The sequence below is a fragment of the Atractosteus spatula genome (genome assembly GCF_055471065.1).
Source record: "Atractosteus spatula isolate fAtrSpa1 chromosome 10 unlocalized genomic scaffold, fAtrSpa1.hap1 SUPER_10_unloc_5, whole genome shotgun sequence".
In the NCBI taxonomy this organism is placed as follows: Eukaryota; Metazoa; Chordata; class Actinopteri; order Semionotiformes; family Lepisosteidae; genus Atractosteus; species Atractosteus spatula.
The window spans coordinates 733,354-760,593 of NW_028296625.1; the positions used below are offsets into that span (position 1 = coordinate 733,354).

At 39.5% G+C, this 27,240-nt stretch overlaps 4 non-coding genes across 4 annotated transcripts; 1 reads left to right on the forward strand and 3 right to left on the reverse strand.

Annotated features, from left to right (window-relative positions):
* Positions 1-10: 10 nt before the first annotated feature.
* trnal-uaa (transfer RNA leucine (anticodon UAA)) lies at positions 11-93 on the reverse strand. The gene has a single exon. It is a non-coding gene; the product is annotated as a tRNA-Leu (tRNA).
* Positions 94-3,584: 3,491 nt separating this feature from the next.
* Positions 3,585-3,672, reverse strand: trnay-gua (transfer RNA tyrosine (anticodon GUA)). The gene is given in 2 exon segments: positions 3,585-3,620; positions 3,636-3,672. It is a non-coding gene; the product is annotated as a tRNA-Tyr (tRNA).
* A 14,183-nt stretch (positions 3,673-17,855) lies between these two features.
* Positions 17,856-17,929, forward strand: trnat-agu (transfer RNA threonine (anticodon AGU)). Its single transcript has one exon. It is a non-coding gene; the product is annotated as a tRNA-Thr (tRNA).
* A 3,768-nt stretch (positions 17,930-21,697) lies between these two features.
* Positions 21,698-21,808, reverse strand: trnal-caa (transfer RNA leucine (anticodon CAA)). Its single transcript has 2 exons — positions 21,771-21,808; positions 21,698-21,743 (listed from the first exon to the last, which is right to left on the reverse strand). It is a non-coding gene; the product is annotated as a tRNA-Leu (tRNA).
* Between the last annotated feature and the right edge of the window lie 5,432 nt (positions 21,809-27,240).

Genomic DNA, 27,240 nt, shown 5'->3' on the forward strand with positions numbered 1-27,240 from the left:
AGTACGACACTACCAGGAGTGGGGATCGAACCCACGTGGACTTTCGTCCATTGGATCTTAAGTCCAACGCCTTAACCACTCGGCCATCCTGGTCTACAGCAATATGCTGCTCAGTTGTTTAACATTTGAATATGATTCATCTATTAAAAAAAATTAAACCAGCGCCCTGTCACAGAAACGTACCCCGGTCTCCCGCGCAACAAGCAGGGGTACTCAGCACTGTACTAACGAGGAGCGCTTGTCCGCAGCTCGGCGTGAGCTCTGTTTACTGTCAGCAGACATTTCCTCATTTCAAAAGACGTTTTCGCCTGCTCTCAGTAATTAATGTCGGTTTGAAGTCTGTTCCTGTTGTCTCCACTCTTGACGAAGAGCAGCCTTACGTAGGAGACTCCCTCTCTCAAGAATTTTGCCATCACCCTGCAAGAGAGAAGAGCCATCAACCACCAAGACACTTAACATTAAGCACATGAAATGGGAGATGTTTTTTACTTAAGGATGTTACCGTTTCCACTCTAACTTCTTTGTCAGAAGTGGGATATGAACAAACATCTCTAGGGGAAACTACAACCTGAACGCAACGCCTTGGACCACCAGCCATCCTGCCTGTGGCTCTTAAATGGAATGATATGTTTTATTTCTACTTGATGATAAGGGGAAAAAAAAGTTAAATGTAATTAGGGAAATGTCTTTTTTCATATGGAGAAAAAAAGTCTAAGCAAATGTAAAGTTTAGAGCAGCACTCAATAAAAACTATCTGAAACCGAAAGCGCTTCTTATGCGGATCAATATATTCCAATACCAGTGGTTCCGCAGAAGAAATAAGAAAAGCTGAACTCCAAGCACTGTGTTGCCATTACGGCTACTCTGGCTGTAGCTGCTTTAAGATCTACTCAGCGGGCACAGAATGTTGTATGAGGTCAGACTGGTTTGCGATGTCTAAATAACAGCATGCGAATTTAAGCTTATTTAAGAGTATTTAGAATATAATACATGCACCAAAAGCGTTAATCCTTCACTGGCTGCTATTTGAAACGCCTTCATAAATGACACGTAATAGAGATTTATGCAGCTAGATTTTATGCTTCACCATACATTGCAGTCGGGAAAATAAATCAACTTTCTTTAACACCTCTGGATAAAGTTCTTGGATAAAGTGGAGCAGGTTTTAGACCTCTGCGTACAGCGCCCTTGATGTCATTTTATTTTTACAGCAGCAAGCATCCTGAAAGTTTTTTTTATATTTTTTTATTTGAACAACAAAAATACATATAATACAAAAAAGATCACATATGACGTATCAACAACATCGTCAGGGGCACGTGCCCCGTGTAATCCAATTACACTTTCTGAAAAATCTACTGTCCATGCAAATGTACATGCTGATCTACAGGGTTCTTTTCTGCACTGAGCTGCTCATTTGAAATCCAGAAGGCAACACAGACGCGCTCCTATACCAAGAGTCTTATCTGGACCACCTGGGTAAAAAAACAGGAAACCTAAGCACTATTCTATACTGACAGCTTTTGAAAAGGAGCTCTGTAATATGCACAAATACAAAGACAAGATATAAATACTCCATAGGTTTAAAATTCAGGAATATGAATGGTCAATTGTTTACAATTGGAGTTTTTATGTTTCGTATGATTTAGCGACTTTTTTTCAACATGTAAAAAAAAACAGCACACCTAAATGATAAAGCCTTAGAGCTACAGAGAAAAAAACAAATTGCGTTTAAAGTAATTTTAAAGGCTCGAGAAAACATTGCACTATGAACGCAAATGTTTGTCTTCTTTGTCGCACTTACGTTTTGTTGCTTTAGCAAATTTCATGCAGTTTATTTCTGACACAAGACATAACAAGCTTGTGTATTTATGACAAAAAAGCAGGGCAACAATTTTCATTGACCTTGAAACTAAAATTGTTAAAAAGTAAGTTAAATGCACATATAGTAAATATATTTTCTCATATAATGGTGTGTTTTTCTGTCTAAGAATCCTTCATGAATGGTTTAACAGAAACTTTGCATGATTAAAACAAATATTTACGAATTTTAACGTTTTATACAATAAAGTTTTATTGTGAACATGAGCCCTGTTTATCGATATCACCAATACAGTTCTGGATTTTATTCTGCCTTCCTACGCACATATGAATTTTCTTTCACACAACAGCTCGCATGTGTGGTAGGGTATTAGCGCCAGGGATAAAAAGAATGATGTTGGCTTTTAAATGATAAACCATTTGCGTTTATACAAAATCACAATGCGTTGTCGCAGACATTGGGACATACTCTGTTTAAACACCTGTCGTTTTCTCTTATATTGGCTCCTGTGCTTCGGTCCATTCGGTCCAAAAAGTGGATTTTGCACCTGCGCCAGTGCTGTAGTGGTATCATACAGACGCCCATACAAATCCATCACACGCTGAAAGCTCCGGAAGGCAACATAAAATATTGCTCTGTCTGTTGGTGGATTAGGTATGCACGCTTTTTTCAATGTAAAATACAATGTAAAAAGATCAAATTTGATTTAAAATCGATTAATGTAAAAACCAAAAAAGCTCATGTTTTTTATCTAGTTTTATCTTTATCTATATCTATATCTAGTTTTTCAAAGGTCTTTTAAAAAGAAAGTTTATCGCGATTGTGAAAGTTAGAGAAGGTGTACCAGCACGTGCCTTCATATCTCGCCTGTAGCTGCGAGAAGGTTAAAAGCGCACAAGTAATCTGTCTTTCGTCAAAATAATTGCTGGAGCAGCAGGACGCAGAGTACCATCCAGCAGCTGTAGATGGTACTCTCAGTCCGGCTCCCAGCAGAATCCATTCTGGTTTGGTTACTGTCAGACTGGGCGTCTGAGGCTCTTCGGATCACAACGTGAAAAAAAAAAGAACAAAAAACAATTGCTCACATCGTGTGATTTCCACGAGAGGAAGGGAAGATATCACTTAAAAAAAATCAGAACTGAATATTTGGATCCGGGGCCTCATACTTATCAAATTATTAAAATAATGATTATTAAAATATCAGATTGTGTTTCTGCAACATTTCGTGCACAGTACGCCGAATTTAACAATAAAACAACAGTCACAGTGAGGGCTTTACACGCAGACTGGGGTATTTTCCCTTTTTATATTTTTGCCACTTTATATCGAACCTGTTATACTCCCAAAAGTGCACAGTAGCTTGTAAATAAAAACGTACAATTCACCGCTGGTATAAACAGATGTGTGCCTTGTTTGCCTTTGTACGTTAAAAACACAAAAAACACAAACTTAATAATATAACGATACAAAATCAATACCAAATCATAAAGCCAATTAAGTACATATCCTTTCCTTTGAAAACAGAGAACACCTTTATATCTACAAAAAAAAAACGTGACATTTGTATATACTTTTGAATTACAAAGCAGACAGAGTACTCCCTTAATTCAAAGATCAGATTTTGGCCAAAACAAGACATTCAGACGGGAGTTTAATTCGGAACAAGAGCCTCTGCTTCGTGGTTTATTGACCTTTTGATCAACGTCTGAGTGAAAAAGATTTGCTATTTTAACTGTTTGATTAAAGTTCACAAGAAGCACCTTTCTTCGAGCTGGAGTCAAACCAGCAACCTAAGGATGCCTCACCATTTCCACTACAGTCCTCCGCTCTACCAACTGAGCTATCGAAGGGAAGTGGGGAATACTGTTTACCTTGAATTTAAGCCACGAATCAGGTTTCTAAAGTATGAACTTCCGGGGATATTACAAAATGTTTGATGGGGCATCAATCGTTGATCAATCGTAGCAGGGGTGGCGCACCGTCACTGTACCCAGACGGAAGGCAAGCACCTGTTTCCCCTGGACTGCAGCAAGCTGTCCCATCACGGTCTTCAGCTGCAGGCCGGAGGCCTCCCATCCTGGGGGGTTGGTGCCCTCGGTGTCGGGGAGGACGCCAGGCCGGAGTAGGGTTACCGATGAACCGGTGTCGAGCAGGGCCAGGCAGGGTTGGTCCTCGATTCGGCAGTGGAGGTACAGGCCCTGGCTACAGCTGACTCGCCCCACAGTGGCGTGCAGGGCGCCGGTCTTCACAGCGCTCTCCGGAGCTGGGGTTGAGGTGTTCCAATGGCGGCCGTCCCCGCGCTGAGCCGCCCCGTTCCCGTTTTCCGATGCCGATGTAATTGTGCGAGGCTTTGGGGCCCGGCAGTCCCGGGCTCGGTGTCCCCTCTTCCCACAGCCTTGGTAAAACCAAAACCGTTGGTCAGCTGGCAGGGCGCACTGCATCTGCTGGTGCTTCCAGCCACCCCAAATACGGCCTCAGCCCATGTAGCAAGGGCCAAGGCCTGCCCCAGCGAGGCTGGCGCGGCCAGCTGTACGTGGCGCCGCAGCTCCTCAGGTGAGAGGGCCTTGAGAAAGGCCTGGAGAGCCATCTCCTGCTGCGCCTCCTGGGGGAAAGCTGGGTATCCTTGGCGGGCGAGGAACATGACATCAGCGGCGACCGAGCCCAGTCGCTCTCCTGGTCGGCGCCGCCGTAGGGCCGGCCTCTCCCGCATCAGGTCAGGCGCCTCCTCCACCTCCAGCCGGAGAGCTGCTGCCAGTGCTGCATATTCTCCTCTGTCCTCCTCCGGGACATCCAGGAGCAGCTGGCAGGCTGCTCCTTCCAGCGCCACAGCCAGGTGGCTGGCCATCTCTGCCCGGTTCCAGCCATTCGTTCGGGCCGCGAGCTGGAACTGCCTTAGGTTTCCCAAGGTGCTTCCCAGTCGTAGAGACCGGGTCGCACCTGCGCTGATGAGTGTGGGAATCGCTGGTCGGCTCCGGCAGGGAGGGTATCTTCTCTCTGGGGTATCCGCTGGCCAGGAGTAGCAGCCAGTTGCCCCAATTATACCGGCAGAACCACTACTGAGTAGCCCTGGTAAGGGCTGTGGCCACCTGTCGCACCCAGGAGCTGCTCAGGCTCCATATGTGCGCTGCCGGTGGGTTCTGTCTCTTTTAGAGTCAGCCAGCGCTTGACAGAATCGGTTAATGTCTGCCACGGTTTGTTCATCCTGCCCGCTTCTGACACCAATGTAGCGTTTACAGGTTCTTCTCAGGACAAAGGACCAATGGAGATGAGATAAATGAACCAAGCGATAGCTTTATTCTTTATCAACCACACAAAACCAAACACAGAATATACACACACATGAGGAGACTGACGGAGCACGTAAACATCTTCAGGGTGGTAATTACTTAACAACAAGCTACAGATGCAGCCATTCAAAATGCGCGGGCGATACCGCATTATTTTCCGGTACGCTGTACGCAGTCTACCTCAAGTTACCGGTAAATACCGCGAGTTACCGGTAAATACCACTAGTTACCGTAAATTCTCCTATAATACGACAAGCAAAATAATAGTATCCGGAATTTCCGCAAGGTGGAGCTAATAAAGCTCAACCTCTCATGTTTGAGCTGTGGCCATCAAAGTCTTTAACGGAGATATTACTAATAGTATTAATAATGAATGACCTTGGACAAGCTGTAAGTGTAAACTCAAAGTATTGCCCTGGTCAACATTCTTTCTTTCATTGATCGTCTTTGTAAAAATAACACCACAGCATTTCACAATCACGCATTTGTTTCCAATCATGCAAAGTACAGTAATTTTTGAGAATCGATTCACCATGCCTTTCACATGCTCATAAAAGAGATTGATTTAGGAACATTAACATATTACCGTATAAAAACTGTACTGTATACTGTACAGTATGTATATGTATATTTAATGTCTTAACTGTGCCCGTTTAAGTATTGAATATTCATATCTAATTTTACCACTGAAGGGAAATCTTAGTAGCTGAGCATAAAAAGAATAGGAGCATACTGCAACGCGTGTGAAGGCCATAAACGATATTAATTTTGGAACATAAACATACAGTATATGGCTGGTCTCGGTACTTTAAAGAAAACATACACGAAACATGGTTTCATTATGACCAGAATCGGTCTTGAGATATTTTTAACTTGATTTACAGTATTTGAGAGGTATGTCTTAACACCGATACTACAGTACGTAAATACTGCTCACGTATACAGATGCAGCCATTCAAAATGCGCGGGCGATACCGCATTATTTTCCGGTACGCTGTACGCAGTCTACCGCAAGCTACCGGTAAATACCGCGAGTTACCGGTAAATACCGCTAGCAAAATAATAGTATCCGGAATTTCCGCAAGGTGGAGCTAATAAAGCTCAACCTCTCATGTTTGAGCTGTAGCCATCAAAGTCTTTAACGAAGATATTAATAATAGTATTAATAATAAATGACCTTGGACAAGCTGTAAACTCAAAGTATTGCCCTGGTCCACATTCTTTTTTTCATTGACCGTCTTTGTAAAAGTAACGCCACAGCATTTCGCAATCACGCATTTTTTTCCAATCATGCAAAGTACAGTGATTCACCATGCCTTTCACATGCTCATAAGAGATTGATTTAGGGACATAAACATATTACCGTATGCAAACTGTACTGTATACAGTATGTATATGTATATTTAATGTCTTAACTGTGCCCGTTTAAGTATTGAATATTCATATCTAATTTTACCACTGAAGGGAAATCTTAGTAGCTGAGCATAAAAACAATAGGAGCATACTGCAACGCGTGTGAAGGCCATAAACGATATTAATTTTGGAACATAAACATACAGTATATGGCTGGTCTCGGTACTTTAAAGAAAACATACACGAAACATGGTTTCATTATGACCAGAATCTTGAGATATTTTTAACTTGATTTACAGTATTTGAGAGGTATGTCTTAACACCGATACTACAGTGCTTAAGTACTACTCACGTATATGTTTCTAGGTTTATATTATGCATTTCATACGGTCAAATTACTTTTGAGCAACTAATAAGAAGCGCGAAACGGTATGCGTTTTACTTTCGTTTCGTGCTGGGACCCGTGGATTGATTAGAGATATCAAGTACATACAAGTCATTTTTTAAATGTTGTAGTTCGTCTTGAAAAAATGTTACGAGTACATCATCTATCAACAATTACACAGGTTCTGTTTCCATATTGCGGATTTTGGTTACGTAATATTATTTTCTAGATTTCACGTTGTGAATATATGATTTGGGCAAACAGAACCGCAAAGAAGTACATTATGGGTTGTTGTTTTTTTTGCAGTTTTATCTAGAACAAGCGATGCTTAAACCTTTGTCTGATTCTTGTGAAACTATCCACACGACAGTTACAGTACCTAGGAGTTGACTTCAGTGATGTCACTGATGGGATGTTTCTAAAAATCCATCCTCTGTAAAACGTCTTCTCTAGTTGTCCTGCATATGTATTCGCTAATGAAGCTGTGTGTTCTGAGCCTGGATCTCTACATTTCTGTATGAACCACCTTAGAGGGCTAAAGACAGCTTGTGTTTAAATTGAGTGTAAGGCAATTTATGCTTCTAAAGTCATGGTCAGCATTTTTGTACTGTGCTGTAAACTTGTTCTGTGCCTAGTCACATTATTTTATAGCGTTTTCATAGCGTTATCAAATCTGGTGGCGCTGTGTTAGTTTCCTGACTCCCATGTCACATGGTCTGTGATTGTAACCTGTAATACCGGTTTAATTCGTCACAGCCAGCACTCCGGTTGTAAAGTAGAAGCAGGCGAGATTTCCAGCGAAAAACACCTCCCCCTTCTTCAGGTGTGAGGGTCTTCTGCTCAGAATGAAACGCTAAAATGTAATGTAGGCTCTGAATGGGTTCTGACTTGCTTTAACAAAATATGTTTACAAATCCTTTCACCTGGCATTTTCGTAGTTAGAAATTATGGAACGCTCTGTTAAAAGCAAGGGAGTTTTTATGTCCGTTGCAGTTCTTTTGCAACATGAATATAATTATATCGTTATTAATTTCTTGAGATACGCGATTCCATATTATATTCCCTTTTAATCAAATTCTAAAAGTATGCTTGTTGACTCCGGTATCGCGTTAGTTAAAGACTTCGATGCTTAAAATGTTTAGGAGAAATGGAATACTGGTGTGTATGTTTTCTTTAAAGTACCGAGACCAGCCATATACTGTATGTTTAAGTTCCAAAATTAATATCGTTTATGGACTTCACACGCGTTGCAGTATGCTCCTATTCTTTTTATGCTCAGGCACTAAGTAAAAGGAGATGCTTCATATTGCTTGACTAATTTTAAAAACTAAGTTAGAAATGCAGACGCTCCCTCGGTGCGCTGCTCTGGTGCGCCGGCTCTTACACAGTGCCTGTCTGCCGTAAGCGTTACAATATACATACCCAACACTGCTTGTACCCATCTGTCATGCAAATAAAACACCTTGAATTGAATTGAATTGAGGGGAGAGGGGGGAATACTAAAGCCAATACTGGCTCAATACCCTCGATGGGCTTTGACGTGCTAATGCGTTGGTTTAACAGTCCGGGTGTGGCAGGCTTCCAATGTCAACTCGACTTGATTGGAAGACAATGAACGTATTTTGTGATATTTAGAAATATAAATTTGTTTGGTGCGAGTGAGGTTTTATTTAATCTCTGACCAAGGGAAACGTTTCATTTTTTCAAAGAAATGTTTGTTAAAAAATAAAGTCATAGTTCTATGGGATTCAATCACAGACCATGTGACATGGGAGTCAGGAAACTACTGTAACACACAGCGCCACCGGATTTAATAACGCAATAAAAACGCTATAAAATAATGTGACTAGGCACAGAAAAAGTTTACAGCACAGTACAATAATAAATGCTGACCATGACTTTAGAAGCATAAATTACCTTACACTCAATTTAAACACAAGCTGTCTTTCTGTATGAACCTCTAAGCTGGTTCATACAGAAAATGTAGAAATGCATTAGCCTGATTATGATTAAAAAACACATAATTAAACACGCGTTTGCGATTTAAATCAGAACACGATTTAAATCAATATAAATGTTTATATTGTAACGCATACTGTCCAGCCTCCATTTCTCTATAAAAATTTACTCTGTTGCACACACACACACAATAGAAGGAGGAACCGCTGTCAGAAGGGAAGATATGTTCAAAATATCGCAAATATCGTTCATGTTGCGATATTTTGAAATATAAAAGTCAATTTATTGTCCATAATATCGCTATTCTATTTTTTCGAAGAAATGTTTGTTAAAAGAAAAGTCCGGCACCAGCTGGATTCGATCACACAACCTCCCAGTTGCTAGTCACGCACCTAGACCAGTCGGCTAGAAGACAGCTCGCATGAACAGGCAGGCGAAAAAGCCCTACACAGCCCTGTCGCAGCACACGAATACCGTTATTAAATTCTTTAGATACGCGATTCCATATTATATTCCCTTTTAATCAAATTCTAAAAGTATGCTTGTTGACTCCGGTATCATGTTAGTTAAAGACTTCAAAGCTTAAAATGTTTAGGGAGAAATGGAATACTGGTGTGTATTTTTTTCTTTAAAGTACCAAGACCAGCTACAGTATATACTGTATGTTTATGTTCCAAAATTAATATCGTTTATGGCCTTCACACGCGTTACAGTATGCTCCTATTCTTTTTATGCTCAGCTACTAAGATTTCCCTTCAGTGGTAAAATTCAATATCTACAACGGGCACAGCAAAGACGTTTTTACTTTCTACGACAGACCAACGGACCACGAGTGCCCCTGTCGGTCAACCAATCACGTACTGCGGTGCCACGCGTCATCTTGCGTCATACTGAGCGACGTCACCTGCGGTACGTGTCTGTGACGCGCACTTTGAATGGCTGCATCTGTATGTTTCTAGGTTTATATTATGCATTTCATACGGTCAAATTACTTTTGAGAAACTAATAAGAAGCGCGAAACGATATGCCCAGGGCGTTTTAGTTTCGTTTTGTGCTGGGACTCTGCTTTAACAATGTCGCCGTGGATTGATTAGAGATATCAAGTACATACAAGTCATTTTTTAAATGTTGTAGTTCGTCTTGTAAAAATGTTACGAGTACATCATCTATCAACAATTACACAGGTTCTGTTTCCATATTGCGGATTTTGGTTACATAATATTATTTTCTAAATTTCACGATGAGAATATATGATTTGGGCAAACAGAGCCGCAAAGAAGTACATTATGGGTTGTTGTTTTTTTTTTTGCAGTTTTATCTAGAACAAGCGATGCTTAAACCTTTGTCTGATTCTTGTGGAACTATCCACACGACAGTTACAGTACCTAGGAGTTGACTTCAGTGATGTCACTGATGGGATGTTTCTAAAAATCCATCCTCTGTAAAACATCTTCTCTAGTTCTGCATATGTATTCGCTAATGAAGCTGTGTGTTCTGAGCCTGGATCTCTACGTTTCTGTATGAACCAGCTTAGAGGGCTAAAGACAGCTTGTGTTTAAATTGAGTGTAAGGTAATTTATGCTTCTAAAGTCATGGTCAGCATTTATTATTGTACTGTGCTGTAAACTTGTTCTGTGCCTAGTCACATTATTTTATAGCGTTTTTATAGCGTTATCAAATCTGGTGGCGCTGTGTATTAGTTTCTTGACTCCCATGTCACATGGTCTGTGATTGAATCCCATGGAACTATGACTTTATTTTTTAACAAACATTTCTTTGAAAAAATGAAACGTTTCTCTTGGTCAGAGATTAAATAAAACCTCACTCGCACCAAACAAATTTATATTTCTACATATCACAACATGATCGGATTGAAGTCTTTTTAATAACAATGACTAGTCACCTATGCGTTACAAAATAAACATTTATATTGATTTGAATCGCGTTTTGATTTAAATCGTAAACGCGTGTTTAAATATATGTGTTTAAAGGCGATATACTGTATAAAAGCGCTGATTCTTATGGAGTGTGTTCCGCCGGGGATTCAAAAAATTTATTTTTTTAATCGCGTATCTAAGGAAAATTGCAGTATAACTTTGTTAATGCACAAACAGTGGTATGTTACATTATAATTTGGGTGTCTCCTCTTGCCAGAAAGCTCTAAATTGCATTTTGAGTGCGGTTTTTGACTTTTTCTAAATTGCAACCCATAAATAAAGCTGATAAAGCTTAGACTAACTGTATTCTAAACTGTATTACAACGTAAATTGCAAAAATGCACTTGGAATCTGTCCAAGCCCTCCTACGAAAATTATTTAAACTGCGACACTGATCATTCATCTCTAAATAAACTTTATTTTATATAGCGTTTTAGGCGAATAGGTAATTAGATTGCTCATAAACCTAATCGCTTTTTCTACATAAACACAGCGTGATTGCTCTCTGAAAATGCTTTTCCTTTATATTTAGGCTCAGATTTCAACTTTAGATCGCATTATTATAAACTTTCTTGGAAAACTGTATTTTATGTAAACCATGTTTGCTATTAATTCATTTAGGGCTAAAATACGTTCATTGTCTTCCAATCGAGTCGAGTTGACATTAGAAGCTTGCCACTCCCGGACTGTTACACCAACACATTAGCATGTTAAAGCGATTTCATTGAGGAGCCCAGCTACCAGTTAACACTGTACTTCCTACTTTGAAAATACCTGTGAAACCGGTTTAATTCGTCACAGCCAGCACTCCTGCAGAGAGGGGGTTGTAGTCGTAAAGTAGAAGCAGGCGAGATTTCCAGCGAAAGACACCTCCCCCCCCCCCACTCAAAAACCCAGTAAGCAGTAATGCTTTATGTTGAAAATTGAGGTGGATTTTGTTTATGATAAAGAGGAGAAACTGGGATGGGAGGAGGGTTTGGTTTTGCATAAGGGGCGGGACTATGATAATTGGAGGAATTTGCGAGAGTATAATGGTTTGATATATTTGATTTTGTATTGTGGTTGTTATCTATGTTTTTGGTTGGTATTATGTTTATATGGTTGTTTTTGTTGGTTGGTTGTTATTATGGTTATTAATAATACGATCTATAGTTGAAATCTGAGCCTAAATAAAAAGAGAAAGCAAGTGATTAGGTTTATGAGCAATCTAACTACTTATTCGTTTAAAAAGCTATATAAAATAAAGTTTATTATTAATTTGCTGGACAGAGCGGTGAACATTATTATGCAAGACAAAGATAACGATCCTGATCAGTTTAGAAATCTGTGTCAGGTTTTTACTTCTTAAACTTTTAAAATACACGTTTCGAATAGAAAGAAATCCTCTTCCTGGTACAGTCGCATGAAGAGAGAGGCAAAACAGCCCTACACAGCCCTGTCGCAGTACACGAATATAATCATATCGTTATTAAATTCTTTAGATACGCGATTCCATATTATATTAGCAGAAAAGCTTAAACTACCACTTTTTCACATGCTATTTCAAATGTTAGTTAAATTTAATTTATTTATATATTATATATTTATATCTCTGACAAAGGGAAACGTCTCATTTTTCCAAAGAAATGTTTGTTCACAACGGCGACTGTCAGAAGATAGGACACAGCGGCTCAGGCACCCGCTGAATGGAAAAGGGGCACTTTAATGTTCTGTATGGCTAATACTAAAGCCAATACTAATATTCAATACTTTAATATCCTTTTCTGTATGTTTAACAATAGTGGGTACTGGCCTAATTCGTCCCTGCTCCCGTTGTTAGGTGTTAATGTGTTGTTAAGTGTGAATTTGTAGCTGTTTCCCTGGGGTCTGGCTTTTTTTCTGGAAAACCATAACTGGTCTTGTCCAGATTGACTGTCGGCGCCCAGGTCTGATCTTTGTCTTCTAAGATCTCTGTGTACAGTGGAACCTCCTGTCCAGCCAGCACATGTCCACAGACATTCACAACAGCGACATATCATAAAACGTTTGCACATATAGTGTGCAAAAATGCACTTTATTTACTAAAAATAAGACAGAGATACTGTATCAATTTATGTTGCATTAGCCTGATTATGATTAAAAAAACACATATAATTAAACACGCGTTTGCGATTTAAATCAAAACACGATTTAAATCAATATAAATGTTTATATTGTATCGCATACTGTCCAGCCTCCATTTCTCTATACAAATTTACTCTATTACACACACACACACAATAGAAGCAGGAAGCAGAAGCAGGGACCGTTTCCCGCAGAAGGGAAGAAGGTGACTATTCATTGTTATCAAAAATGACTTAGAATTGATCATGTTGCGATATTTTGAAATATAAAAGTCAATTGATTGTCCATAATATCGCTATTCTATTTTTTCGAAGAAATGTTTGTTAAAAGAAAAGTCCAGCACCAGCTGGAATTGAACACACAATCTGAAAATTGCTAATCAGGCACGTAGACCAGTAGGCTACAACACAACTCGCATGATAGGGAGGCGAAACAGCCCTACATAGCCCTGTCGCAGTACACGAATATAATCATATCGTTATTAAATTCTTTAGATACGCGATTCCATATTATATTAGCAGAAAAGCTTAAAACTACCACTTTTTCACACGCTATTTCACATGCTAGTTAAATACTTCGATGCTTGAAATGTTTAGGGAGAAATGGAATACCGGTGTGTATTTTTCTTTTAAAGTACCGATTCCTGGAATCTGACTGGCTGACACCCTTCTGAAGTGGTTCCATAAAATCTGGTATACGGAAAAGAAAGCGTTGATAAAAAAAGCCTGGATTCTCATGTATCTCATACAAGTATCTTTTAATACAGTCTTTGCTGTGCTCTTGAGGATCCTTGTGATATTTTGAGCTCTAGTTGAATGATAAGTGTCACATTTTAAATCATTTTCGTAGTTAGAAATTATGAAATGCCCTGTTAAAAGCAAGGGAGTTTTTATGCCCGTTGAAGTAAAACAAAATGCCTGACAAAATATGGCTTGGACAGATTTCAAGTGCTTGTACAAATGTGCTAAAGAAATTATACTTTGAGTATACAGCTTGTCCAAAGTCATTCATTATCAATACTATTAGTAATATCTTCAGTAAAGGCTTTGATGCATAAATATTTCTGATAAAGGTAGGTTGTGTACTTTTGTCCAGCTGAGCAATCTTGCTTTCATAAAATATATACGCGATTCAAAATTATATTCCCTTTTAATCAAATTCTAAAAGTATGCCTGTTGACTCCAGTATCTCTTTAGTTAAAGACTTCGATGCTTAAAATGTTTAGGGAGAAATGAAATACTGGTGTGTATTTTTTCTTTAAAGTACCAAGACCAGCCATATACTGTATGTTTATGTTCCAAAATTAATATCGTTTATGGCCTTCACACGCGTTACAGTATGCTCCTATTCTTTTTATGCTCAGCTACTAAGATTTCCTTTCAGTGGTAAAATTCAATATCTACAACGGGCACAGCAAAGACGTTTACTGTAAGTCTTTCTACGACAGACCAACGGACCACGAGTGCCCCTGTCGGTCAACCAATCACGTACTGCGGTGCCTCGCGTCATCTTGCGTCACAATGCGCGACGCCACCTGCAGTACGTGTCTATAACACGCACTTTGAATGGCTGCGTCTGTATGTGATCAGCTGATATTAAATAGGACTAATACGAATCAATACAATTGATGTCTGGCAAAGGCAAATAACCTTTGTACATGATCTGGAATGTGACTGGTTAAATTTCAGCACAGTTGCTACCCCCTTTATAAAGGGTGTGCACACGTATACAACCAAGACATTGAAGGTTTTTTTTTTATTATTGTTCCAAAAAATGTTCCATTTGTTTTCTTTCTTAAATGTTGTTGATTAAAGGATCTTATTAAATGTGAAAAAATCTGATTGTGAAAAGGTCAAATTCTTTGTGAAAAAATCAGTAATGTGAGGAAAGATGAATTGTGGGAGTCCCTTGACTCCTCGTGTCGTACTGTATTTCTCTCTCATTCTACTGGGAGTGGCGCCGTCACTTCTGGATAAAGTCCGTCAGCGGTCATTCCAGACGGGTCAGGTACGACTGCGCTTCGGAACAAGAAGAGACGTGACTTGCAAGAATCCCGACAGTATCGCTTTTCTTGTGGGGCCTGGATAGCTCAGTTGGTAGAGCATCAGACTTTTAATCTGAGGGTCCAGGGTTCAAGTCCCTGTTTGAGCGGTTGTGCTTTTCTTCAATCTATTGTGAATGTCATTCTAAATCATCTTTTATCTTTCCCTCTGCTAGCTGTACTGTGGTTATTTTAAATGTTCATCACTTGTATTTTCTTTAGTGTTTCCTTTCACAAACCGAAAATGTTCAAGGTGATCTTCTCACCACACTCCACGTAGATAAATTAAAAGAAATCACAGTAGAGTAAAGGACACGCAGTGAGGAGCTCCCGCAGTGAGTACTCTTGAATACGACAAGAGGAAAGGCACACTGCACATCTGCGGAACATCGCAAAGTATTTTTTTTTTATTAAAGGTTCAAGGAAACCTGAATATGTTTGCTAGAAGTATTTCAGAATCACAGTCAAATCGAGTACGATTGCTGCACAGATCTGCCGTGTTGAAATTAGAATACTGTTTGTGCGCTGTTCAAAGCTTTTCTAAAACTACAGAGATACGTTTCGGAATGCGTCTTCCTGTAAAAATAAAATCTCTACACGGGCGCTATAAGCAGAGTCTGAAGCTTGCTTAACAGAAGAACTATATTCAGAGGGCCAAAGAAGTGAATATTTCACCAAGTGAGAGAAAGCATCTCGAAAAAAGGAGGTGCAGTCTCTTCCATGGAGCATAACACCACAAAGTCAGACTACAAGTGCTGAAAAGCTGCTATCAAGCGTAACCCTGGTCGAGCGCTCTAAGGAGCTGGATTAAAGCTCCATCTCTTCGAGGGCGTGAGCTGGAATCCCACTGCTGCCCAGTATCTCCTTGTTAAGAATCATGGTTTTGTTGTTGTAGATTCTGCGCGATTAAATCAGTTTCAATAGAATTCATTTGAACAGTCATATTTGTTTTATTCCTCCTACCATGGCAATTTGTGCTCAAAGATGGAACTTTTTTGTATTTTAAAAAACATGCTAGCCTTGATGGGAAAGTAAGTGGAACTGCAGGCGTGGTGGCCAAGTGGTAAGACATCGGTATCAATTAGGTCAATAATCTGTTAAATATTTTATGCCATTTTTTCCATAGATGTTCACATTGGAACAGTGAGAAAGGTGTGCCTGGATGCACTTGAACCATCACCTTACTATAATTTTAGTCCCAACCTGGCCGCACTAAGCAATTGTACCACAGAGACTCCAAAGAGTCTGTTTTCTCCATTTGCAGTTTTGCGTAAAAAATAATCTGCACTTTTAAGCAAGTATTGTATTTCAAATTTTGCAAATTTCTTGAAAAACGTTGTTTCAGAGAGAAACTGAGTAGACAGGAATAGCCCAGTCAGTAGAATATCGAACTTTTTATCTCTAGGTCACTAGTCAGGCGACTGGTTTTCTTGCAACTACTGTGAACCTGCAAAATAGATGGTCTTTTGTCCCTCAGTTTTCAAGTTGTTCTATGAATGTTTAAAATGTTCAATATTTTTTATGCTCTTAAGCACTTTCCGTCACAAAGTTTATGGTGTTCTTGGTGCTGTGCTGCACATCGATAATGCAGACGAGAGCACAGGTAACAATACAGGACAAGCAGTGAGGAGCTACTGTAGCTTTCAACTCAGTGCAGAGTCCAGAGGGAGGCCTAGGTCGCTAAACGATCAACAGATATCTAATAATGACGTTCACAAAGGTGACAATACATTTTTTTCAACATATCCTTACATTTACCTGTACAGCACAACATATTTTCTATACCCTCAAACCCCCAATGTAACGACTTTCTCCTGAGAAACACAAGTATAGAGTGAAATCACAATAACTTATACAACAAATCTATTCAAACGCCCAGATATGACAGAACACACCCCTTTAAATATGTATTTCCTTCATTTCAGTTTTCTTCCCTCCCCAGGATACCTGAAAATTCACTATCACATATTAAAGGCTGTACATGTAATACATCTACTAATAAAGATGGACATTAAAGTTAATTATTAAAAAATTACACTTTTCATTAAGACATGTATTGATAAAATTATTGTGAATAGTTGTGGTGTCTGGAAAGCAATTTTTGTTAAATATAACAATTTTCAAGCGAGTGGTGCATAAGCTTGTTATTTAGTGACTAAATTATTTCCACTGCATTCACAACAGTTCGAAATGTGTTCACTTGTTCTGCATAGCCTGCTACTGAGTTGTTTTCGGAACTGAAATCTATAAGAACATTATTTAAGATGCACCATGGCCCAGAATCGTTCATTGGGACTAGGATTAATATCAATTGAAAGTACTCCCAAATAAAAGATTAAACCTGAATATTAAAAGAGCAGGAAAGTATTAAAACAACACCATAACGTCTTGACTTCCAATCTTCTTCCTGGTTCAGGCCATGTACAGTAAAATGACAATCAGTGGAGTTATGCCGAGGTTGAAAGTTTAAGCCTCACCTGGAGCAGCCTGGTTTTCTGTCTTGACAAAAAAAGCGTTTTGTTCCACAACGGTGTGAAATGATCACGTCTTTACTCTACTTCTCTCTTGTAGCAAAGCAGCTCTTGCTAGGTGAGCATTTGCTCCGGTAAATTAGGTCACTTTTCATGTTAACTCACTTCTTCTAAACACAACATTTCCTGGTGCACGTTTTCTCTATGAAAAAATACATTGTCCCTTACATGATTGCTCGTTTTTTTTCATCAAAGAGTACAGAAAGAATAAAGAAAGGAAAAGTGTCGTAAATGAACTCTGCCGCCCGTGGGAGATGTCAAGCGCATTGGACATGAAAAGTGCCCGATAAAAGCCATTTCTGTACCTTTCTCTTAGTGTCGGGGCTCCTATTGAATGTAAAGGAGGCAACGTGCTCAGCCAGCCGACTCAGCGCTTACTGAACGCAGGTGTCTCAGAGCGGTGTGTCCAAGTGGAAGTAAAAGAGGCGAATGCTGCCGGCGTCGTGGCTTAGTTGGTTAAAGCGCCTGTCTAGTAAACAGGAGATCCTGGGTTCAAATCCCAGCGGTGCCTGTCATCCTGTCTTCGCGCACCGTTTATTGTTACAGACAATATTCTTCAGCATTATGTTTAAATGAAATGTTCATTTCGTTTTTGGCACGACTTGTTTTTCAAGAAATCCACACATTGCGAAAGATAAATTGCTCATCTTTCTTATCAGTGCAAAAGAATTACTGCCAGCAGGCAAGAAAATGACAACGATTTTTTTTTTTACTTTAGCCAAAAATCTGTGAATGTAGAAAAAATACGACGTGTGTCAGTTTCTATGGCACACTCAGTCAGGGTGTCCTTCAGTTAAACACAACGTTAGTAGATCAAACGCACCCAGAGACACACTTCGAATTAATCCGATCTAAACATTACCTTCTCTAAATGTGATTGAGTTTCTTTCCACGTCCTTAGCCATCTTGATGTTTGCAGAGATTTTCAACTTTTGACACGAGTCAAACTACAAGTAAATAGTTGAGTACCTAAGTCAATATCACCGGGAATGTGAATATAAATGTAAACATCAATATTTCTGCTGTCTCCTGAGAAACACAAGTATAGAGTCAAAACACAATAAATAATGCTAAAAAAACTGTTCAGTTAACACCCAGATGTGACAAAACACATTTAAGACTTGCATCCCCTTTAAATATGTATTTCCTTAATATCAGTTCTCTTCCCTCCCCAGGATACCTGCAAATTCACTATCGCACATTAAAGGCTGTGTGTAAGTCTTACATGTGTTCTGTCACATCTGGGTGTTAAATTAATAGATGTGTTGTGTTATTTAATATGATTTGACTTCACGCTTGTGTTTCTCGGGAGACAGCAGAAATATTGGGGATTTGCGGCTACAGAAAAGAATGTGAACTTTACAGGCAAAAGTAAGGTTACGTTAAAGAAACAAAAACTTATTGTCACCCTTTTCAACTTGATTATTTAAGACATTTGTTCGGAATAGTATATCTTCTCGTGTCTGTGGCTGTTGTCCTACAATAACGGTAGTGAAATAGCAGGAATGTGCGGAAAGAATCGGGATGGAACAGAAGACTCATCTAGTTGATAGTAAGGTTGTGTAGGACCGCACACACTACGATGTCAGTGTTGAGTAGCGTGGTTTAAAAGCTTCTTCACGAACCGGGAAGGAGTAGAAATCTAAAGTCTTCTTATCCGTAATCAGACACGTTATCCATTGTGCCACTGGCGTTTGCATCGCATTCCCATACAGCACCACATTGAGTTCAGAGCAGCTAGTAATACTGTACATCGCCACGGTCAACATTTTCTCAATTAGATTCATGTGTTTTGTACGTGTGTCTAATTACTCCGTCTTTCATTATGTCTGGTTTAAAATAATGTATCTTTAAAACAGACAAAGGGTTTATGAGTCTCCCTGAAATTCACACACGAAGAATAAAAGATATCGCGTTTAAAAAGAATACAAAGATGCCGGCGATAGAAAACGGAGAGTCTTAAGTGCGCGCTATCACTGAACTAAACTCCCGATCGGTAACTTGTCGGCGGGTTTTTAATTGTGTTAGGAAGCGCAAACAGTCAACAGTGTACATTTTAAAGGTCTAAGCAAAACAATCAGACTTGAGGATTAATCAGAACAGGAGCCTCTACTTCTTTGTATACTGAGGTTTCGGGTGAACATCAAAGTGAAAGACAAATTCGAAATTTTCACTTTTTGATTAAGGAACAAGAAAACACCATCATTTGAACTGGATTCAAACCAGGGACATAAGAAACGCCTGCTGTTGTTGTCTACAGTCTTAAGAGCTAGCAACTGAGCTATCGAGAGGTCGGAAAGTAAATGTTTTGTCACACGCGTAGCCCAATGCAGTGTAGTGTTCCTCTTTATTTAAATCCCAGTTCGATATCAAAATACTCACTCCCATAGTCTCGTTTAGTAGAAGAAATGGACCAGGCTTCTACTCTATAAACGTCCATAGTTCTTATAAAACATTTGAAGGGACATCGGTGCAGGCAGAAATCGACTCTTTTTCTAGTGGGAACAGGATCACATAAAAACTTTCTTTTGAATTGAGAAGAGGATCATGGTGACACTCAAAACATACTTGCCTTTGCTTCTTTCGAGGACGAATGGATTATTGAACTGCAAACATCGGAACATCGGATCAAATCTCTCCACTACTGCAGTTGCTTCTTTGAGAGTTTCTTCAAATATTTCAACTGAAGGTCAAATTCAATCTTACGGATTTTGGTTTTCTTTTGATCGAAATTGTATTAAAATCCGAGCCTCTTTCACAGTTGTATAATACTTTCCCCTGCATCCTCAGATAAAAATTCTAAATACCACAAAGTTACAATATATGGAATAGCATTTATTTTTAAATGTATTTTAAAATTTGCATTTATTTAGAGCTACATTTAGTGCTAGGTAAAGATAACATTGCTAATATTGATGGAGTACAAATGGAAGATGGATTTATGAGCTAAAAGTGCTAAAACGCCTCTTGTAACAACTAAGGACTCGTAGCAAGATTTATTTTCAAATCCAATCTTTGCTATTGCATTGCGTATTATGTAAACACGACCAGTTCCGGTTTCTGGTGCGTGCATTTTTTTCAAACTGAAATTCACAAGAACATTTTTCAAGATGCGCCATGTCCCAAAACCGTTTATCAGGACTACTATTAATATCAGGTGAAAGCAGTACAAAACATAAATTTAGCCGAAATATTAAGAGACTATTGTCTGTCAGCTACTAAGCCATGTTCAGCCAACGCTAGAAATATTGCTGCTCTCCTAAAGTAGCAAAAGACCGCCAACCCAACTTAGAAACAGAACACAAAGGCTCAAACCGACGGGAGTGGGATTCGAGCCCACGCGTGCAGAGCCCAATAGATTAGCATTGCAAATTCGTGCCAAAACTATTGAGATACATCAGAATCGTACCTGTATTTCTTTGGATTTTAGGAAATTTATTTCAGCGTGTTTATTTTTTCTGCCTGTGATCTCGGAAAGAAAGACCCACTACCTGTTCACCGAAATATTCCGGGAGTTTGCTGTGGTTTAAGAGGAGTGTATGAAGGTAATAAAGGAGGGAGGACACGTGAATTGTATAGCTGCTGAACCCGGACACACACCGTCTCCAGCTACTGTTGGAGATTTACAGTTCAGAAAACTGCTGTCTCGAGCAGAAACTGATCTTCCTGCTTTAGTCAAGGTTATTGGAATCGGAGGTTACCGTGGGGTATAGCGCTTATATCTCTCTTCTCTGGCTAAACGGACAAGTTTAAGTTTACAACTGTAAAGTATAGAAATAGACAAAAAAAAAAGCTAAAATACTTCAGTATGGCCGAGCAGATAGGAAAGTTTAATAAAATGTTCTGTAAATCAATTTCCCTCGATTTCCGAACTCTCTGTTCGAGCTCTGATATAATCTCTCTGCTCCTGCCGCTGTCACTGGGAGAGTGACTAAATTCGGTAGGGCTACAGGTTGATTTCACAATGCCACATTTAATTAAATAAAGGATAAACCACAAGGAAAACAGATATGTTTTAATAAATCTTCTTCTGGCTTTATATTTCGGTCTTTCACATTGGAATACATACTTTGCAGTAAATCTTTACTCGATTACAGGCAGCCCGAACGTAAGGGAGAATCGAAGCCTATTTGACTTTCTGCTAATCACATTGAAGTGTTCACGAAGCATTTCCCTGCCCATCATGTGCCCGCAAACCGGTTTATCCGTTTTCCTCTTCCTGTCATTGTCAGCGAGCGCAACAAGAAGGGAAAATGCAGGACAGAGAAAAGGTATTATTTGTCAGGAGTGGGATTTGAACCCACGCCTCTATTCAGAGACTAGAACACCCAAGCAATGGAAAGACAGGAGCCCTTGAGTCTGGCGCCTTAGACCGCTCGGCCATCCTGACGAACTACGTTCAGATCTCTTAAAAGCACCAGTAGTTCACTAAACTGAGAAATGCTTTGCTGGATAAACGTAAAATTGCCTGTTGTAGCCTAAACGGACCGGGAAATTAAATATTCGGATCGATTCAGAGTGTGCTTTACAGCCTTCTTGTAATATTTTGATCTGCTAGGGCGCAGTCGTTTTTACAATCTGGATTATTTCAAAAAGACCGACATCAGTGTAATACAGCTTTCACGTTTGGGAACAGACCTTGTATTGTACATTTCTTATAGGTTTATTTTCCTGATTGCAACATACTGTGAAGCATAGAAGCCAGCTGCATAAATCTCTATTACACGTCATTTATGAAGGCGTTTCAAATAGCAGCCACTGCAGGATTAACGCTTTTGGAGCATGTATTATATTGTAAATAATCTTATTTAAATAAGCTTAAATTCGCATACTGTTTTTCAGACAGCGCAAACCAGTCTGACCTCCTACAACTTTCTGTGCCGCTGAGTAGATCTTAAAACAGCTGCAGCCAGAGTAGCCGTAATGGCAACCCACTGCTTTGAGATCGGCTTTTCTTATTCTGCAGAACCACCGGCATCGGAATATACTGATCCGCATAAGAAGCGCTTTCGGTTTCTGATCGTTTTTATTGAGCGCTGCTCTAACTTTACATTTGCTCGTACTAGTTTTTCCCATGAAAAAAGACATTTCCCTCATTACATGATTTCACTTTTTTATTTTCAACAAGTAGAAAGAAATAAAATATAATTCCATATAAGAGACACAGGTTGGATGGTTGGTGGTCTAAGGTGTTGCGTTTAGGTTGCAGCTTTTCCTGGAGACCTTTGTTTAAGTCCTACTTCTGACAAAGTAGAAACGAAAAAATCCCTAAGTAGAAAGCATCTCGCATTTCACGTGTTTAATGTTAATTGTCTCAGCGGTTGCCTCGGTGAATGATGGATCTTCTCTCTTGCAGGGTGACGGCAAACTTCTTCAGAGAGGGGATCTCCCACGCACGGCTTTTCTTCATCAAAAGCGGAGACAAAAGAAACAGACTTCAAACTGAAATTAATTACTTCTTGATCGTTTATGACCGTATTTAAAAAGCTGAGAGAAGGCGAAAACGTCTTTCGAAATGAGGAAATGTCTGCTGACAGTAAACACAGCTCCTCTTTAGTACTGTGCTAAGTACCCGTTTGTTGCGCGGCAGAACGGGGTACGTTTCTGTGACAGGGCCCTGGTTTATTTTTTTTAAATAGTTGAATCATATTGAAATGTTAAACAACGGAGATAAAGTCGCTGTTGACCAGGATGGCCAAGTGGTTAAGGCATTGGATTTAAGACTTAATGGACAAATGTCCATGTGGGTTCAAACCCCACTCCTGGTAGAGTCTTGTAAATATTTTGAAGTGAGAGGTAACTTTTAAGACTTACACTCTATTTAAATGTCATTTTACTTAATTTCAGTTCTCTTCACTCCCTGGGATAACTGAACTCACAATCGCATACTGAAGGCTTTATATGCATTATCTGTGATACAGCTTCTAATAAAGACGGAATGAAACTGTATTAATAATAAATGACATTGTTTTAAATAAACGTGTATTGATAAACTTCATAATTAATAAAAGTGGTGTGACAGGAAAGCAAATTAAATATTACAATGATATTCCAAGCAACTGATGCGTAAATTCATTATGTCGTGACAGTTTTATTCCCACTATAAAGGGTAATATTCTAATGTGATCCAGTGTTCCGCTTAGTCTGCTTCTGAATTTCTTCATTTCAATCAGTCCTCTATTTCAGTAACCTCTAGAGGGCTCAGGATTGAGTTCCTTGAAGTTGAGAACAGGTTAATTAAGGAGCTGCAGGCTGAGTTCGTTGTAGTCTTAAATTCAAGAATTCTTCGATTTTAAGAAAAAAGACAGGTATGTTTTGTGTCTCATGGTGATCCTCTTCTCGATCCAAATGAAAGGTTTAATATGATCCCTCTAGAAAAAAAATAAGTCAATTTCCGCCTGGAGTGATTGATGCCCCATCAAACATTGTGTAATATTCCTGGACGTTTATACAGTAGAATCCTGGTTCGTGTCTTAAATTCAAGGTAAACAAGACTAAGGAAACGAGTTGGAAACTTGATGTTAAACTGGGATTTAAATCACCCGGAACATGACACTACATTGGGCAGTATGTGTAAAGAAACAACTCCTGTCATCCCTTCGATAGCTCAGTTGATAAAGCGGAGGACTGTTGTGGAAACAGCGTTGAATCCTTAGGTCGCTGGTTTGACTCCGGCTCGTAGGAAGGTCCCTTTTGTGTACTTTAATCAAAGACAATAAATAATTTTCACTCAGACGTTGATCAGAAGCTCAATAAACGACGAAGCAGAGGCTCCTGTTCCGAATTCCCCTCACGTCTGATGGTCTTGTTCTAACCGAGATCAATCTAAAGTGGTACAAGGGATTTTAACAAATCTGTTCTTTGAATTCAGGGACTGCTCTGTCTGCTTTGTGCTGACCACATTTATATGTCTAAGGTATGTGTTTAATAGAAGTATATTCTACATCTTTTGCCCACTGGGCCAATTGCTGTTCACGAGCTCCTAGCCCCACTTGTTCCCAGTGGAACCAGCCTGAAGCAGCAGAACAGAGGTTTTGTTTCATTATATTGTCTGCTGTTGTAAAACAAGTCATCCCTTAGGGATAAAAACTCTCCCTCGAGTAACGCGTCTCCCGTATTTGCCCCATACGCCCAGGGCTCATCTCTCAGCTGAGTGATCAAAAGCTGAGCTCCAAGATTCTGAATTTCATGTTGGGGTACAACAGACCCTGCTGTGAGATTGGGCAGGGGAGAGCTGGTTGTGCTCCTGAACTAGTCCCTCCTCTCTTAGTTATTCCTGTATTTGCATCACAGTCTATAAACTCCATCAGTGCCCTATTGCTTTTCTTCTAGTTCCCATATTTTGTTATAAAAACAGCTCTGGTGAGTTAGGTATCTAACTCAAATTTCACAAACCTATCCAAAACGAGTTCTGGTACAATTCCTTTTTTACTTGAAGGTCTTTAGCTTAGTTGGCAAGACCTGGGTTCGAGCCTATACAGTGAGGCATGAACTAGGGCGGGAGCGACAAGGACAGAAACCCTAGAACCCGTTACAATAACAAAAGGACAGAAATATATGGGGATAATTTCGAAATCGCAAATATGAGATACCATAGCGCGGTTTTTTCTCACTCCCTGGCGGAAATGGGCTTCATTATTATGTGTATTCTTGATACATCACAAGGAGGTACTGTTCTCTTTATCGTAGCCCCGAACACCTCGTATGGAGTTTGCGTGAGTGAGGTCAGTAACGAGCTCGACCCAATCTACTGCTTTCATCCAAAACAGCCCTTTATTTGGCTTTAAACTCCACCTGTTACCCCTCACACTCAATGTTTCAGAAAAAGGTTTTAATTTAAGCTTTGCCCAGCAGAGTATTTGAGCAGAGAAAATGAATAGAAGCGCTATTCGCGCCAGTCTAGCACAGTAACCACTAACTCCAATAATAAAATAATAATAATAATAATAGCAGCGAAAAAATCCCGGCTCCTGCTTAAAAAAACAACTATTGAAATTGTACATCTCCAACACTGGCTGGAGACTTTGGGTACCCGGGCTCAGCGGTTATATAGGACAGGACTCGGCGAGTTGCAGGTGAAACTCATTGCTCTGCGCTCTCCATGCGGAATGTGCGTCTCCTCCCTCCAGACTCGTCACACCGCCTTCATACTCTACAGCGGGGGAAAAAAAACTCCCCTTTACTGTCTTCATACATCCCTCTTAAATCCCAGAAACACCGAAACTCCGGGGCGTTTCTGTGAGTCAGTACTGGGTTTTTCTGTTCGAGGTTACAAGCAGAAACAATAAAAGCGCTGAAAGCAGGAAGTTATTTCTGCTCTTAGGCATAAACGTGTAAAAATACATTTTCTGATTCCTAAAACCTAATAAAATCCATGTAAGTTTCCCTTTTGTTCCCAATGCACATAACTGAATATAAACCAGTCACTAGTTATGGCGCAGTTCTTACAACAAAGATACTTACATTACGAACTTTTTTTTCATACGAGCTCTTGCCGTTTTTAAATTGAATATTTTGTTTCAATTCGCTAAATCACACGAAACACCAGCAACACTCATCGTAAGCATCTGACCAATCACATTCCTGAATTTTAAAAGTATTAAGTATTTATTTTAAGCTTTTTTTAATTTTATACACTTGTTTTACATATTCTTGCCATTTTTGGCATATTGTAAGTGGATTGTAACTTCAAAGTGATCATTCCTGAGCTTTATAACTGTGTATCATTTCTTTTAACCTTATTTTAATATTTTTTAATTATTTTTGCATTTTACAGAACGTTTTAAATATATTGTGAGCATTTAAGCATAATTTTAAAATAGGACTATCAATGCTCCTGACTTTTAAACCTGTATTTCTTCTGACATTAATCTCTCCACCTGCAGATGAGGAGGGAGGTATTTGATTTTAAATTTGTTGATTTGGGGGGGGAATGTACATGAATTTCCTTGTGTGTATCACCAGTGGGAAACTTGGCATTTTTGGATGAATTGCAATCTATACTGCAAGGCCTTAAGACTGATATAGTAATGACTGGAGATTTAAATAACACATTTGATACATCACACAGGAACAGCATAACATCTAAAATGGCAGAACCCTCTAAATCACTGAAAAAATTCAGGCACATTCATAATCTATAAGATGTTTGGTGGTTACTGTGTCCTGCTTCCCTTTCATATTTTTTAGTGTGCACGAATCTGTCCCTCTTCTTTTACTAGTTTTTAAGGAATATTCTGATATCTCTGATTACAAGATCAAGCCAGAAAAAAAATGATGACAATTAGTAGGAAGAATGATTCAGTACAATGTATTGAAAATGTATCAGGATGGTCAGGAGGCGCGCTGCGAGAATGTCCTGCCCTTGGGAGCCTTTCTGCTCCTGGGCCGTCCTTCCCTGGAATTCTTTAGAATAGTCTCGCACCCCTGGAATTCTCCTTAGAAATTCTCCTTCTGGGAGCTCTGTGTTGCCTGTTTTTACCTGGAGGAACTTCAGCTCATTCATTGGCTGAAAGTTCCATGGGCATCAGAATTCCACGTAGGTTACTCGGCCCTACCAGTCCCTGATTGGTTGATCAAGGTGAGATGTGAGTCACTTACTCCTGACACTTAGGAATGCAGTCCAGATGTCCATCTGGCACTCCCTAGACAGATAGGCGCCAATGGATGACCATTGATCATGATAGCCAGGCTTAGCTAAGTGCATCCCCATTTGGGAGCTGTCCCTTATCAAAAGAAAACATCTTTAAATCAGCCTGCATGAAAAGTTTCTCTGTGGCTGCACCACAGAGATGAAGAGAGAGATGGGGCCTTATTTGGGAA